Source organism: Panthera leo, chromosome C1, assembly GCF_018350215.1.
Source record: "Panthera leo isolate Ple1 chromosome C1, P.leo_Ple1_pat1.1, whole genome shotgun sequence".
NCBI classification, from domain to species: domain Eukaryota; kingdom Metazoa; phylum Chordata; class Mammalia; order Carnivora; family Felidae; genus Panthera; species Panthera leo.
The window spans coordinates 78,872,253-78,887,317 of NC_056686.1; positions in this window are offsets into that span (position 1 = coordinate 78,872,253).

Here is a 15,065-nt window from a genome sequence, read left to right on the forward strand (position 1 = left end):
AGATGAAGCTCTGTGTTGGACTCTGAGGTAGCAGCATGGAGCCTGCTTGGGATTCTCTATCTCCCTCTTTCGCTGCCCCTCCCCCACTGTCTCATGCATGATCTCTCTCTCTCTCTTAAAATAAATAAACAAACTTAAAAAGGAAGAAGCAAATGTATCTCTGTATAAAAATGATATGATCTTACGTGTAGAAATCCCTAAAGATTCTACAAAAAAGCTGTCAGAACTAATAAATTCAGCAAAGTAACAGAATACAGAGTCAACACACAAAAATCAGTTGCATTTCTATACAATAACAACAATCTGAAAGAGAAATTATGAAAACAATTTCATTTTCAATGACATAAAAAATACTTAGGAATTAACTTAACCAAGAAGGTAAAAGACTTGAATAATGAAAATTACAAACCACTGTTGAGAGAACTTAAAGAAAACATAAATAAGTCAAAGGTATCCTGTGTTGATGGATTGGAAAACTTAATATTGTTAAGCCATCAATACTACCCAGAGTGATTTACAGATTCAGTGCAATCCCTACCAAAATTTCAATGACATTTTTTTTTGAAGAAATAGAAAAACCTATCTTAAAATTCATACAGAATCTCAATGGACTTGGAGTAACCAAAGCAATCCGAAAAAAGAACAAAGCTGGGTAATTTACACTTCCTAATTTCAAAACTTACTACAAAGCTATAGGAATCAAAACAATGTGGTAATGGTGTAAAAACAGACATATAGATCAATGGAATAGAATACAGAGCCATAAACCCTAACATATATGGTTAAAGGACTTTTGACTAGGGTGCCAAGACTATTCAATGGGGGAAGGACAGTCTTTTCAAAAATGGTGGTGGGAATACTGGATATCCATATGCAAAAGAATGAAATTGGACCCTTCCCTAACACCATATATAAAAATTAAGTCAAAATGGATGAAAGACATACATGTAAGACCTAAAGCTATAGAACTCTTAGAAGAAAATATAGGGTAAAATCTTCACAATATTGGATTTGGCACTGATTTCTTGGATATGACACCAAAGTCAAAGGCAACAAAAGAAAAAATAGACAAATTACATTTCATGAAAACTAAGACATTTTGCACATCGAAAGACACTATCAACAGAGTAAACAGACAAATGACAGAATGGGAGAAAATATTTGCAAATTAAATATATGATAAGGGATTAACATCTAGAATATATAGAGAATTCCTAAAACTCAACAATACAAAACCAACAAACAACTTTATTAAAAAATGGGCAAAGAACTTAAATAACATTTCTCCAAAGATCTACAAAAAGCTTATTAGCACATGAAAAGATAGTCAACATCACTAATCATTAGGAAAATGCTAGTGAAAACTACAATGAGATATCCCTTTATACCCATTAGGATGGCTATCATCAAATAATCAGAAAATAACAAGTGTTGGAGAGGATGAGAAATTGGAACACCTGTGCCCTGTTGGCAGGATGTAAAATGGTAACTGCTGTGGAAAGCAGTGTAGAGATTACTCAAAAAAGTAAGCATAGAATTACCACATGATCCAGCAATTTCACTTCTGTCTATAAGCCCAAAAGAATTGAAAGCAGAGACTTGATCAGCTATTTGTATACCCATGTTCGTAGCAGCATCATTCACAATAGTTAAAATGTGAACACAACCCAGGTGCCCGTCTACAGATAAATGGAAAAGTAAAATGTGTTATATACATACAAGGGAGTATTTTTCAGCCTTTAAAAGGAAGGAAATTCTGACATATGCTACAACTGGGTGAACCTTAAGGACATTATGTTAGGTGAAATAAGAAGGTCACAAAAAGAAAAATTCTGTAAGATTCCACTTATATGAGGTACTTAGAGTAATCAAAATCATAAAGACAGAAAACAGAATGGTGATTCCCAGGGGGAGAAGGGGGAATTAGGAGTTTGCTGTTTGATGGGTATGTTATCAAAGTGGCAGTTTCTTTTCCTACTCAGTACAGTTCACCAAATAACCAAGCAGTATTTGATGGCAAGCAGGTAATTTATTCAATGACCAGAGAATGAAGAAAATAATCCATGATTTGTTTTTGTTTGTTTGTTTTAAGTAGGCTTCATGCCCAGAGTAGAGTCCAACACGGGGCTTGAACTCTGGACCCTGAGATCAAGACATGAGCTGAGATCAAGAGTGGGACGCTTAACTGACTCAGCCACCCAAGTGCCCCAGGAACCCATGTTTTAAAGGCACCTTCTCCCCGATTAGGTCTCCTGGTCAGTGTTTTAAGGGGTTAGGGTAATTAAGAGTAAGTAAGTTGGTAAGTAAGTTGACATCCCAGGATTTTTTGGAGAAGAGGGAAGAGACTTCTCAGAATCAGAGTGCCACCTCTTTCCTCCCTTAAACAGGTGCAGTCAGATCTATTATGGTACAGGTAGGTATGTTTTTTATTGTTACAATTAGATGGTAATGATCCTGAGGTCATCTGAAAGGTTAGCACAGCATCTAAATTGGATTATATCAGCCAAAAACTAGGTCAGGGGGGCTTGTTTGGAGCTTGCAGCCTCTGGCATCCAGCCCTTAGTTTCTGGTGGCAAGCAGCACCTGTAAGGAGGGCTACAAAACTATGCTATTGTGGCTTGTTTGGAGCTTGTTAATGAGTCCCTGGTGACAGGTATAGAGTTTCAATTTCACAGGATGAAAAGTTATAGAAATGGATGGTGGTAATGGTTGTACAACATTAGCAAAGTATTTAATGCCACTGAAATGTACACTTAAAAATGGTTAAGGTGGTAAATTTTATGTCATGTGCACTTTACCACAATAAAAACACATTGGGAAAAATATCTTCCACAAACTCTAAGCCAAGGGAATATTTTCACATATTGATTCTGACCTGTTCTATATAGGATAAAAGAGGATTGGATTGCTTAGAGTGTGGGTCCAGAAGACACCCCTCAACTCAGGAACCAATATAAATGTTTTATTCTCCTTCTTGTTTGCTTTCTTGAAAGTTATCCCATAGAAATCTCATGGAAATGTCTACTTCAAAAGCTTCAGGAACACGAATGTCTTGACTACATATTTACTTTATACATTACAGTGCTGTCTATCCATTATGTGTGCATTTTAATAGTTACATAGTAAAGGTAAATAAAGAAGACATTTACCTTTACTATGTAACTATTAAAATCATAAATATTAAGAATTTATTAAATCATAAATCATAAATATTAAGAAGGAGAGGAACATCACTATAGTCTATAAACATTAAAAACATAATAAGAAACTATTATTAGGAACAACTTTATACCAATAATTTCAACAAACTTAGATGAAATATACAAACTACTAAAGCTTACTCAAAAGATTACTCTAAAAGATAATATGAAAAGTTTTATAGCTATTAAATCAAATTTTTAGTTAAAAACACTCCCATAAAGACAACCCTAGGCCCAGACTGCACTGTTGAAGTTCATCAAAATGTAAACGTGAAATAATTAAGATTGTATAAAAATTCCTTCAGATAATCGAAGAGGAGGGAATGCTTCTTAATTCATTGTATGAGATCAGCAATAACCTGGTACCAACACCAGACAAAAACAATAGAAGAAAAAAGTACATTCTAATATTCCTCATAAACATAAAGGTAAAAAATGTCTTCAGACAATTTGGGCAAAATAAATCCAATAATGAATACAAAGGATGATATATTATGATTAAAGTAGTTTATCCCTGGAAAGTAAGACTGGTATGACATTTGAAAATCACACACACACACCCTCACACATTCGTCCCAATAGATAGAAATCATTTGACAAAGCTTACATTCATTCCCCATGAAAACTTCCAGCAAAGTAGCAATAGAAGGGAACTTCCTCAGCGTGACAAAGTCCATATAGAAAAAAACCTGACAGCTAGCCTTATGGTTAATCATAAAAGATCTTTCCCTCTAAGGTTCCAAACATGGCAAAAAATGTCCATGCTCTTTTTTTTTTTTTAATTTTTTTTTTTTTAACGTTTATTTATTTTTGAGACAGAGAGAGACAGAGTGTGAACAGGCGAGGGGCAGAGAGAGGGGGAGACACAGAATCTGAAACAGGCTCCAGGCTCTGAGCTGTCAGCACAGAGCCTGACGTGGGGCTCAAACTCACAGACCGTGAGATCATGACCTGAGCTGAAGTCGGACGCTTAACCGACTGAGCCACCCAGGTGCCCCCATGCTCTTTTTTTTTTTTTTTTATTCAATACTGTATTAAGGCCATAAAAAGAGACAAAAACCATATAGATTGTAGAAGAAGAAAGAAAGCTATATTTGTACACAGCATAGCCATCTTTGTAGAAAATCCTAAGGAACTGAGGTGACTGACTGGCTCAGCTGGTAGAGCATGTGACTCTTGATCTTGGGATTGTAAGTTAGAGCCCAACATTGGGAGTAGAGATTACTTAAAAAAATAAAAAAAGTAAGGAAGTGTTAAAAAAAAAAACTACTATGCCTAGGAAGTGACTTATCATCATTGAAGTACACAAGGTCAATATAGAAAAAATATAAAAATACTAGCCACAGTAAGGAATTAAAATTTAAAAATTTCTATCAGTCTTAATATCATTAAAAATATGAAGTATTTAGAAATAAATCTGATGAAAGATTTTGAAAGCCTATACACTGATAAAGATAAAATATTGCTGAGAGAAATTAAGGAAGACCAAAATAAATGGAGAAATATAGCCTATTCATGGATCAGAAGACTCAATGTTGTTGACATGTCAATTCTTCCCTTATAGATTCAATATAACCCCAATAACAAAGGTCAGCAGAATTTTTTTGTAGAAATTGACAAGATGATTCTAAAATGTTTATGAAAATGAAAATAATCTATAACAGGCAAAGTAACTTTGTTTTGTTTATTAAAATTTTTTTAGTGTTTATTTATTTTTGACAGAGAGAGAAAAACAGTGCAGGTGGGGCAGGGGCAGAGAGAGAGGGAGACACAGAGTCTGAAGTGGGCTCCAGGCTCTGAGCTATTAGCATAGAGCCCAATGAGGGACTCAAACCCACAAACCATGAGATCATGACCTGAGCTGAAGTTGGACACTCAACTGACTGAGCCACCCAAGTGCCCTTATTTATTTTAGAAAGACAGAGAAAGAGAGTGTGTACATGCATGCATGTGCCCAAGTTGGGAGAGGGGCAGAGGGACACGGGGAGAGAGAATCTCAAGCACCCTCCACATCCAGTGAGAAGCTTGATGCAGGGCTTGATCCCACAACCTTGAGATTATAACCTGAGCTGAAATCAGGAGTTGGATGCTCAACCTATTGAGCCACCCACATCCCCCAAAACAACCTTGAAAAAGAAGTGGGGAAAGATTTACACTATTTAATACCCAGACTTATAAAGCCACAGTAATCAAGATGCTATGGTATTGGTGTAAAAATAGACAATAGAACAGAGAGTTTGTAACTAGATTCACACTTAACATGGTCAATTGATTTTTACAAAGAATTAATGTAATTTACTGGAGAAAGGGTAATCTTTCAAACAAATGATGCTGAAACAATTGGATAGCCATATGTGACAAAATGAGCCTCACACTATACACATGCTATACACTGTTATTTCACATTGTGTATACACTATATACAAAAATTAATTCAAAATGGACCATACTCTTAAACATAAAAGCTAACACTTTAAAATTTCTAAAAACAAACATAGGAGAAAATCTTCATGTCTTTGGGTTTGGGAAAGATATATTTTGGGGGGGGGGTGGCAAAGATTTCTTAAATAGGACACAAAAAATCATTTAAAATGTCTACTGTATTGATTCTTTACTGTCATGTAAAAATTACCTCCAATCTTACTGACTTAAAACAATATACATTATAACTTTTGTGTGTCAGGAATCTGGGCATGATTTAGCTAGGCCTTCTGCTTCAGAGTCTCTCATAAGCATGTAATGAAGCTGTCAATGTGGCTGTGGTCTCATCTCAAGGACCATCTGGGCAATGGTTCACTTTCAAGCTCACTCATATGGTTATTGGCAGGATTCAGTTTCTCAAGTGTTGTTGAGAAAGTCTTATTTCCTTGCTGGTTATTAGCCAGAGGCCAACCTCAGGCCACATGGGCTTCTCAATAGGGTAGCTCACAACAGAGCAGCCTGCTTCATCAGGGGAAGAATGAAAGAAAAATGCAGAGAAAGGCTACAAACAAGAAGGAAGTCACAGGCTTTTGTAGCAGACTCTTAGAAGTGACATTCCATCACTTTCCCCATAAACTTTTCATTAGAAATAAATCATTAGGTCCAGCTCACACTCAAGGGGAGAGGATTACACAAGGGCACAAATACCAGAAAGTGGGGATCATTGGAAGCCATTTTAGAAGCTGCTTACCACAAACAACAAACTGGACTTTATAAAAATTAAAAACTTTTGCTCTTCAAGATACACTCTTATGGGCTTGGAAAAATTTCACAAAACATATATCCAATAAAGAGTTGGTATTTAAAATATATAAAGAACTCTTAAGATACAAACAGATGAACATAAGGGAAGGGAAGCAAAAATAATATAAAAACAGGGAGAGGGACAAAACACAAGAGACTTTTCAATACAGAGAACAAACTGAGGGTTGTGGGAGGGGTTTTTGGTGGGGGGATGGGCTTAATGGGTAAGGGGCATTAAAGAAGACACTTGTTGGGATGAGCACTGGGTATTACACATAGGGGATGAATCACTGGAATCTATTCCTGAAATCATTATTGCACTATATGCTAAGTAACTTGATGTAAATTAAAAAATTAAAAAATTAATTACTTTAAAAATATACATAAAGAACTCATACAACTCAGTAAGAAGAAGATAAACAGGGGGCACCTGGGTGGCTCAGTTGGTTAAGCAATGACTCTTGATCTCAGCTCAGGTCTTGATCACAGGGTTGTGATCTATGCTGGGCATGAAGTCTACTTACAAAAAAAAAGAAGAGGATAAACCAATTTTTTTTAAATAGGCAAGAGAGATAAAAAATTTTTTTTACATTTATTCATTTTTGAGAGACAGAGAGAGACAGAGTGGGAGCAGGAGAGGAGCAGAGAGAGAGGGAGACACAGAATCTGAAGCAGATTCCAGCCTTTGAGCTGTCAGCACAGAGCCCGATGTGGGGCTCGAACTCATGGACCATGAGATCATAACCTGAGCCAAAGTCGGACGCTTAACTGACTGAGCCACCGAGGCACCCCAAGAGAGATTTAAATAGTTACTTCACCAAAGAAGGTATATGATTGGGAAATAAGGACATGACATAATGCTCGACATCGCTGTTCATCAGGGAAATGCAAATTTGAAATGCAATGAGGTAACACCATATACCCTCTAGAATGTTATATTGGAAAGAATGATAATACTAAGTACCAGTGAACATGTGAAGCACCTGGAACTCTCTGCTAGTGGGAACTTAAAATGGTACAATCACTTTTGAAAACAATTGGGAATTTCTTAAAAAGTTTAACATAGACCTATTATATGACCTAGCAATTACATTCTATTGCATTATTTCTATTGCTGCTATAACAAATTATCACAAACTTCATGACTTTAAACTACATATATTAATTATCTTACAGCTTTGGAGTCAGAAGCCCAAAGTCAATCTGTCTGGGATAACTCAAGGTGTTGGTAGGGCTGGTTCCTTCTGGAAGTTCCAGGGGAGAATTAGTTTCTTTGCCATCTAGCTCTTGAGGCTGCCTGCATTCCTTGGCTCATGATCCCATTCCCCATCTTCGCAGCCAACAGCATAGCCTCTTCTAATTTCTCTATCTTCTGCTCCATCATCACCTCATCTTCTGTCTAACTCTGCTGCCTGCCTCTTGTAAGGATGTTTGTGATTACACTGGGCTTACTTGGATAATCAGGATAATCTCCCCATTTTGGGTTCCTTAACTTAATCACACCTGCAAAGTAACTTTTGCCCTATAAGGTAACATATTCACAGGTTCTGGGGATTAGGACATGGACATCTTCAGTGGGTCATCATTCAGTCTGCTGACCCCTTCTAGTTAATCACTGTAAAGAAAAAAATGAAAGCATATATTTACACACATACTTTTACACAAATGTTCATAGCAGCTTTATTAGTAATATTTAGAATTATTCTATTGGTAAAACAAAAAAATTAAACATTGATCAAATGAATGGATAAACAAATTGTAGTATACCCACACAATGGGACACTACTCCATAGTAAAAAGGAATTAACAATTTAAATAGCAACAATATAAACTTTTTTCCTATTAAAATGTTTATTTATTTTTTTTAATGTTTATTTACTTTTTGAGAGAGAGAGACAGACAGACCACGATTTGGGGAGAGGCAGAGAGAGAGGGAGACACAGAATCCAAAGCAGGCTCCAGGCTTTGAGCTGTCAGCACAGAGCCCGACATGGGGCTTGAACCCATGGACTGTGAGATGATGACCTGAGTTGAAGTCAGACACTTAAGTGGCTGAGCCACCCAGGTACCCCTACCCTATTTATTTATTTATAGAGATGAGGGGAAGGGGGAGAGAGAGAGACTGAATCTCAAGCAGACTCTGTGCTATCAGTGGCTCAATCCCAAGAACCATGAGATCATGACTGAGCTAAAATCAAGAGTCGGATGCTTAACTTACTCAGACACCCAGGCACCCCTATACAGCAACAATATAGATGAATTCAAAATAATTGCAGAGTAAAAGGAGTATGGCGGTGAAGAGTACATACATCATGATTCTGTTTACGGAAAATTCTAGAAAATGTAAATTAATCTATACTGATAAGAAGCAAATCAGTGGATGCCTAGGGACAGAGCAGTTTAGAGGGAAGAAGTTTTGGGTTACAAAGGGTCATGAGGGAACTTTTGGGGGTGATGAATATATTCATCATCTTGATTGTTGAGATTAAAACCTTGGATTGCAAGTAACTTGTTCTGTGAGTGTTTCTCAAGACGAACGAATATTTCTAATAAATTTTAACTTGTTAAATGAGCGATGTCTTGCAATACGAGTAGTATGACACTGAACGTCACATGATCACAACTGAGCCAATGGTTCTTGAAATTTACTTTGATATACAAGTGCTTTGAATTACAAGCACGTTTCTGGAACAAATTATGCTTGCAAACCAAGGTTTTACTGTATATATATATATATATATATATATATATATATATCCCTTTAAATATGTGCAGTTTATAATATGTCAATTATACCTCAATAAAACTGTCATACAAGCAAACAAAAAACCAATTTATTAGTTCTATCTGGATTAATCATAATATAAAGTGTTGGGCATTTTGCTGGAGGTGGACCTGTGTTCACCTTGGTTTCTTAGTAATCAGACTGGATTTGATGAGGAGCAATATACAGAAGAAATAAAGCCAAAACTTCCTCTTTTCCAATTTCTATTTTTCAGTTTCCATGGAAATTATTGAAATCCACCAAAGGGTGCCAGTTATCTTAAAGCTTCTTTCCAAAGATTCTACCTAGGGAAATTCTTCTTTGCTTTCAAAAGTATCTAGTTAATACATGAGGTTCAAAAGTGCTTATTTTCACCTAGAATTCTCACCTAAGCCTTCTCTACCTTTCTCTTTCAGTGGTAGATTTCATCACAGTATATGTATCTTCTAGGTCAGATGATAGCAATGTGCCACATAGGCCTTTGCTTTCAAAATCCCACTGAAAAGCTAAGCTCCAAGTAGAATGCTTTAAGCAGTACATTAATCCAATGTTTTGTACCGAGCACTGCTTATATTCCAAGAATTGAATTACACATATTAAGTCTATTTCTCCTTTTGGATTTTCATGGTAACAGAAATATATATTGTTGCTGCCTAATACCTGCCACGCTAAGTGGGCTGTAATCTGTAAGGACTGTAAATTATGGTCAGGAGGCAGAATAAAAATTGGAAAAGAGTCATGAAATTCTTACACAAAGAAATGGAAAATTTGGTTTTATTCCAGATTTGATAGTCTTAAGTGAATGTCTAATATTTACATCATGTCTTAACGTCTACATGTCCTAATATTATGCCTAATATTTACATAGTGTCCAAATATTTGTCTAATACTTGCAAGTAATACATTTACAGAAAAACAGGCTTGCAAACTGTAGCCAAAGTCCGTGTTCTTTTGCCCACTGCAGGGACAGGTTCTATTTGCTTCTATATAATGCAGCATTCTCGCCATTAGATGGCAGTCAAAACTAATGTAGTGATTAAACTCCCTACCTTATGTTTAATCATTTGCCTAAGTGTAACTTCTGTTACTCAATGGACAAATTTCTGAAAAGTTCTATGAAAATTGTAAGACTTTATAAATGGTCCAACATTTTTTTTTGGAAAGCAGAATTATTTTACAAGGTAAATAAATACCCCTGGGGTGCCTGGGCGGCTCAATTGGTTGAGCTACCAACTCTTGATTTCAGCTCAGGTCATGATCCCAGGGTTGTAGGATCAAGCCCTGTGTCTGGCTCTGTGCTGGGTATGGAGCCTGCTTAAGATTCTGTCTCTCCTGCTTGTGCTCTCTCTCTCTCCCCCAAATAAATACAATCAAATATTTAAAAAAAATTTTTTTTATGTTTATTTCTGAGACAGAGAGAGACAGAGCATGAACAGGGGAGGGTCAGAGAGAGAGGGAGACACAGAATTTGAAGCAGGCTCCAGGCTCTATGCTGTCAGCACAGAGACCGACGCAGGGCTCGAACTCACAGACCATGAGATCATGACCTGAACCGAAGTTGGACCTCAACCGACTGAGCCACCCAGGTGCCCGATAAAATATTTTTAAAAAGGTAAATAAGTACCCCTAAGAGATCAGCTTTTTTCTTTTAAAAATTAACTTTCTAAAACTTAAATCATAGCATATACAAATACACAAATCTAAGTACCTCCAGTTTGAAGTATCATCACAAAGTAGAAACACCTTGTACAAGCATCACCCATCTAAAGTGAAAGAATATTATTAGTATCTCAAAAGACCCTCTTGTACTTCCTCTTAATCATCACCCTTTTCTTCTCCCCAGAGATAAACATTATCCTGACTTCCAATGTTATAATTTAGGTTTTCCTGTTGTTAGAAATTTTATAAGTGTAATTATATATTACGGATTCTTTTTGTCTGGCTTCTTTTACTTAATATTTTTGTTACTTTTGCTTGTAGTTATATTTAATTCTTTTTCTTTGTGGTAATATATTTTATTACATGAATATACCTCTATTTCTCCATTCTACAACTGAAGGAAATTTGGGGTGTTTCCAGTATTTAACTGAATAATTGCTGCTATGAACATCCTTGTACATGCCTTTTGGTGCACATATGAATGTATTCATTTTGAGTATATACTAGGAGTAGAATTTTTGGGTCATACAGTACGTGATATTGCCAAATAATTTCTCAAAGCTGTAGCAATTCACATTTCCACCAGTGTGTGAGAATTTGCATTGTTCCATGTTTTCACCAACACTTAGAATTGTCAGTCCTTCAAATTTTAACTATTTGACAGACATGTAGTAATATTTCATTGTTGGTTTTAATGTGCATTTCTCTGATATCTAATAAGACTAAACACTTTTTAATGTTTGTAAACCATTTGAATATTTTCTTTTTTGCTTTTAATAATCTCTACCCCCAACATGGCGGCTTGAACTCATGACCCCAAGATCAAGAGTCAGATGCTCTACCAACTGAGCCAGACAGGCGCCCCTGAATATTTTCGTAGGTGAAGTGCTGATTCATGTATTTTGCCAATTTTCTATCATGTGCTTTGTCTTACGGTTTTGTAGTTCTTTTCATATTCTCAATATGAGTCCTATGTTGGGTATATATGTAATGCTAGTATATATATTCTCCATTCTGAGCTTCTTTTTTCATTCTCTCTAAAGCATTTTTTGATAAATTTTAATGAACGGCAATTTACCAATTTTTTTTCCTTTATAATTAGTGCTTTTTTGTATCCTGTTTAATACACTTGTGCTAATATCACATCATGAAGATAATCTCTTATGATATGTTCTAGAAGCTTCACTACATTAATTCTCACAGTTAGATCTAAAATCTACCTGGGATTGAATTTTGTGTATTATAGGAGGCAGTGGTCAAGATTTATTTTTTCCATATGGGTATCCAGTTGATTGAGCACTGTTTGATAAAGAGGCTATAGCTTTCCTACTCTTCAGTGCCAAACTGGGTGTTTTTATGTTCAGGTTTTTTTTAAAGCTATATGGTTTAAAGTAGAGCTAAGTTCATTATTTGATAGAGTTTTTCTGGGGAAAAAAAGTCATTAAAAAATCCCGTTAGAATCCTTTAATATGCAGATGCTTGCATGTTTTGACAAAACCTGAACACATTTGATTATAATAGGGGATGGTTTCATCATTATCCAAAAGGTACTGCATTTTCTGGGAGTTTAAAGCTCTCCTTCCTTGGGGGAATTTAAAAGATAAACAATTTGCTTGAAGTGAAGCAGATTATATAGGCTTAGAGATGATCCTGGTGACACTTCAAAATCAATTAATCAACCTCAAAGCCAGTATTAATCTGCCTTGTGACTGATCTGATCCAAACCTGAGAAGATGTTACCATCAAGCTAGGGAAACATAAACACATTCAACAGTTAGAAAACAAATCTGATAATATGAAATCAAGTGTTTCCTCTTTTACCTCTTCACAGTAGGCTTGGTAAAAGATAACAATAACAATAGCAACAACCGTGAATCCTCCCCAGAAATTTAAAAAATAAGATTTGTAATTTAAAAAATAAGATTTGTAATTTAAAAAATCTGATTGTGTGGTTTCAAACAAATGGTGTTGGATTCTAAAATTATTTCTGTTAATTTATAACTTTTATATTTGAATGTAAATTAAGTTGTTTACTGCTTCTTGAAGTTTATGATTATATATTTTCACATATGGCTTTATCTGGCTGTATTTCTGTCTAAGCCTTGCCAAATGATCTATTGTGCTTAAATGCATTAAAATGTGTTGTTTAATTATATTGTATACTTGCAGGTATAATTCTTTAAGAAAACAACAAATAGAAAAAGATAAAATGTTTAGATTACAAGTTTGGGAGTCATAACTGAATTCAGTTTATCCCTACTTCAAAAAAATCACCATTAAGCTTGCTTCCTTTTTTGTGGATTATTATCTCTTTAATAAGATAAGCACTTAACTCATCTCTACTGATCTTTTGCCAGGAAAGTGGCAGTCATGGTTGCTTTGGTTTTTCTGAATTCTTTTTATTAATTTTTAAAGAGTTTCTTTTAATTTATATTCTGAACAAGTAATTAATACCATTTTTATGTGCAATTTCTAAATAACTTTCAAGTTTAAGAGAATTTATTAATTTTAAAGAATGTACAAAAACTGTGCATTTTACAAATCTAAAATAATTAGCTGCTGACAATTCTTTTTCTATATAAAAAAGAGTACAATTAAGAAAACATTATTTTATAAATAATTTTCATTTTAAGATTTCTTTTAATTCACATTTTAATTCTAGTTTACTGGCAATTTGGAAGCAAATAAGAATGGTATATAGGCATTTGATGTAAAAGAATCTGAAAATCAACCTTAGAAATATGACTTACGTACATCCATTGTCAACTTTAAAGCTATGTAGAAAGGGAATTTTGTCTTATTATTTGAGAACCTTTGATTTTCATTTATTAAATATTAATTGTGTACCTGTTCTGTGCCAAGAATAGTGCTGAGCTCAAAGGAGACAGACAAATAAAAAGACTATTTGAATTATCTGTTTAGATGTAGGTACCGAGAACAATAGAACATACCAAGTACAATGTCAGGAGAGGAAAGAAGAGGGAAAGGAATATTCACAAAAGGCTTCTCAGACCCAGAATGTAAGGCGAGTCCTTGAGAATGTGTAAGAGTTAGCCAGATGTAGAGGAACACATGCACAGAGGCATGATAGTGTACCCAAGCAGTCGTGGAACTCAGTGCAGTTGGATATGGCTAGAGCTTAGGAGTAATGGCAGAGTGGTAGGAGATGAGTGGAAAGGTAGTTCGAGTCCATATTGTAAAGGTTCTTGGGCGTTGACAAAATTCACAATTCTGTACTATTTCTTTTCGTTAAAAATGTCAATTTAAGGATTTTAAGAAGACCACCTGGGTCCTTTTAACCAACAAAATATTTAGCATTATCAAGAAAAAAAATTTTTTTTAACGTTTATTTATTTTTGAGACAGAGAGAGACGGAGCATGAACGGGGGAGGGGCAGAGAGAGAGGGAGACACAGAATGTGAAACAGGCTCCAGGCTCTGAGCCGTCAGCACAGAGCCCGACGCGGGGCTCGAACTCACGGACTGCGAGATCGTGACCTGAGCCGAAGTCGGATGCTCAACCGACTGAGCCACCCAGGCGCCCCTATCAAGGAAAATTTTGAATCACCCTCTTTCAAAGAATAAGTGAAATGGCCATAAAGACCTCAGAAATTACCCAATTTGGAGGCTCAAGATCTCCAAGAAGCCCCAGGACTGCTGTCAATAGAAGGACACCAGACACTATTTTCTACAATATGGGTTCATAACAATGGCTAGAGTTGTTTTTGTGAACGAAATCAAATGCATTGCCTAAATTGTGGTACAGCCACGTAATTTGTGGTATTCCTTTCCTCTGAACACAATAGACCAGAAATAGAACACTAAAAAAGAGAAATAAAATTTTCCCCCTCAGATTATATATTTGCCTATGAAAAAATTCTTTGCTGCCAATTTTGCTGAAATGGTGGAGAAGAGATACTGTTTCTTCAGGTTGGCTTCAGGAGAATGACTCAGTGCTCTAGCACACTCAGCTGGGGACAGTGATTGAATCCCGAAGAATTGTAGTCAGTCTGTGAACATGGAATGACATTTGCTGGGTAGTGGGTAGGATGAGATAAATTGTGAATAGGTGGGGCTGTCTCCTTGAACCAGGCTAGGCAAATTCCTATGATGCCAGAACACTAGGAAGAGTTTCCAGGAGTGGCAGGTCCTTGCTACTCCTGGCCTCCCCCATTAGAAGTGCAAAAAAGGCAGGTTACTTAATAGAGGTGTAAGCAA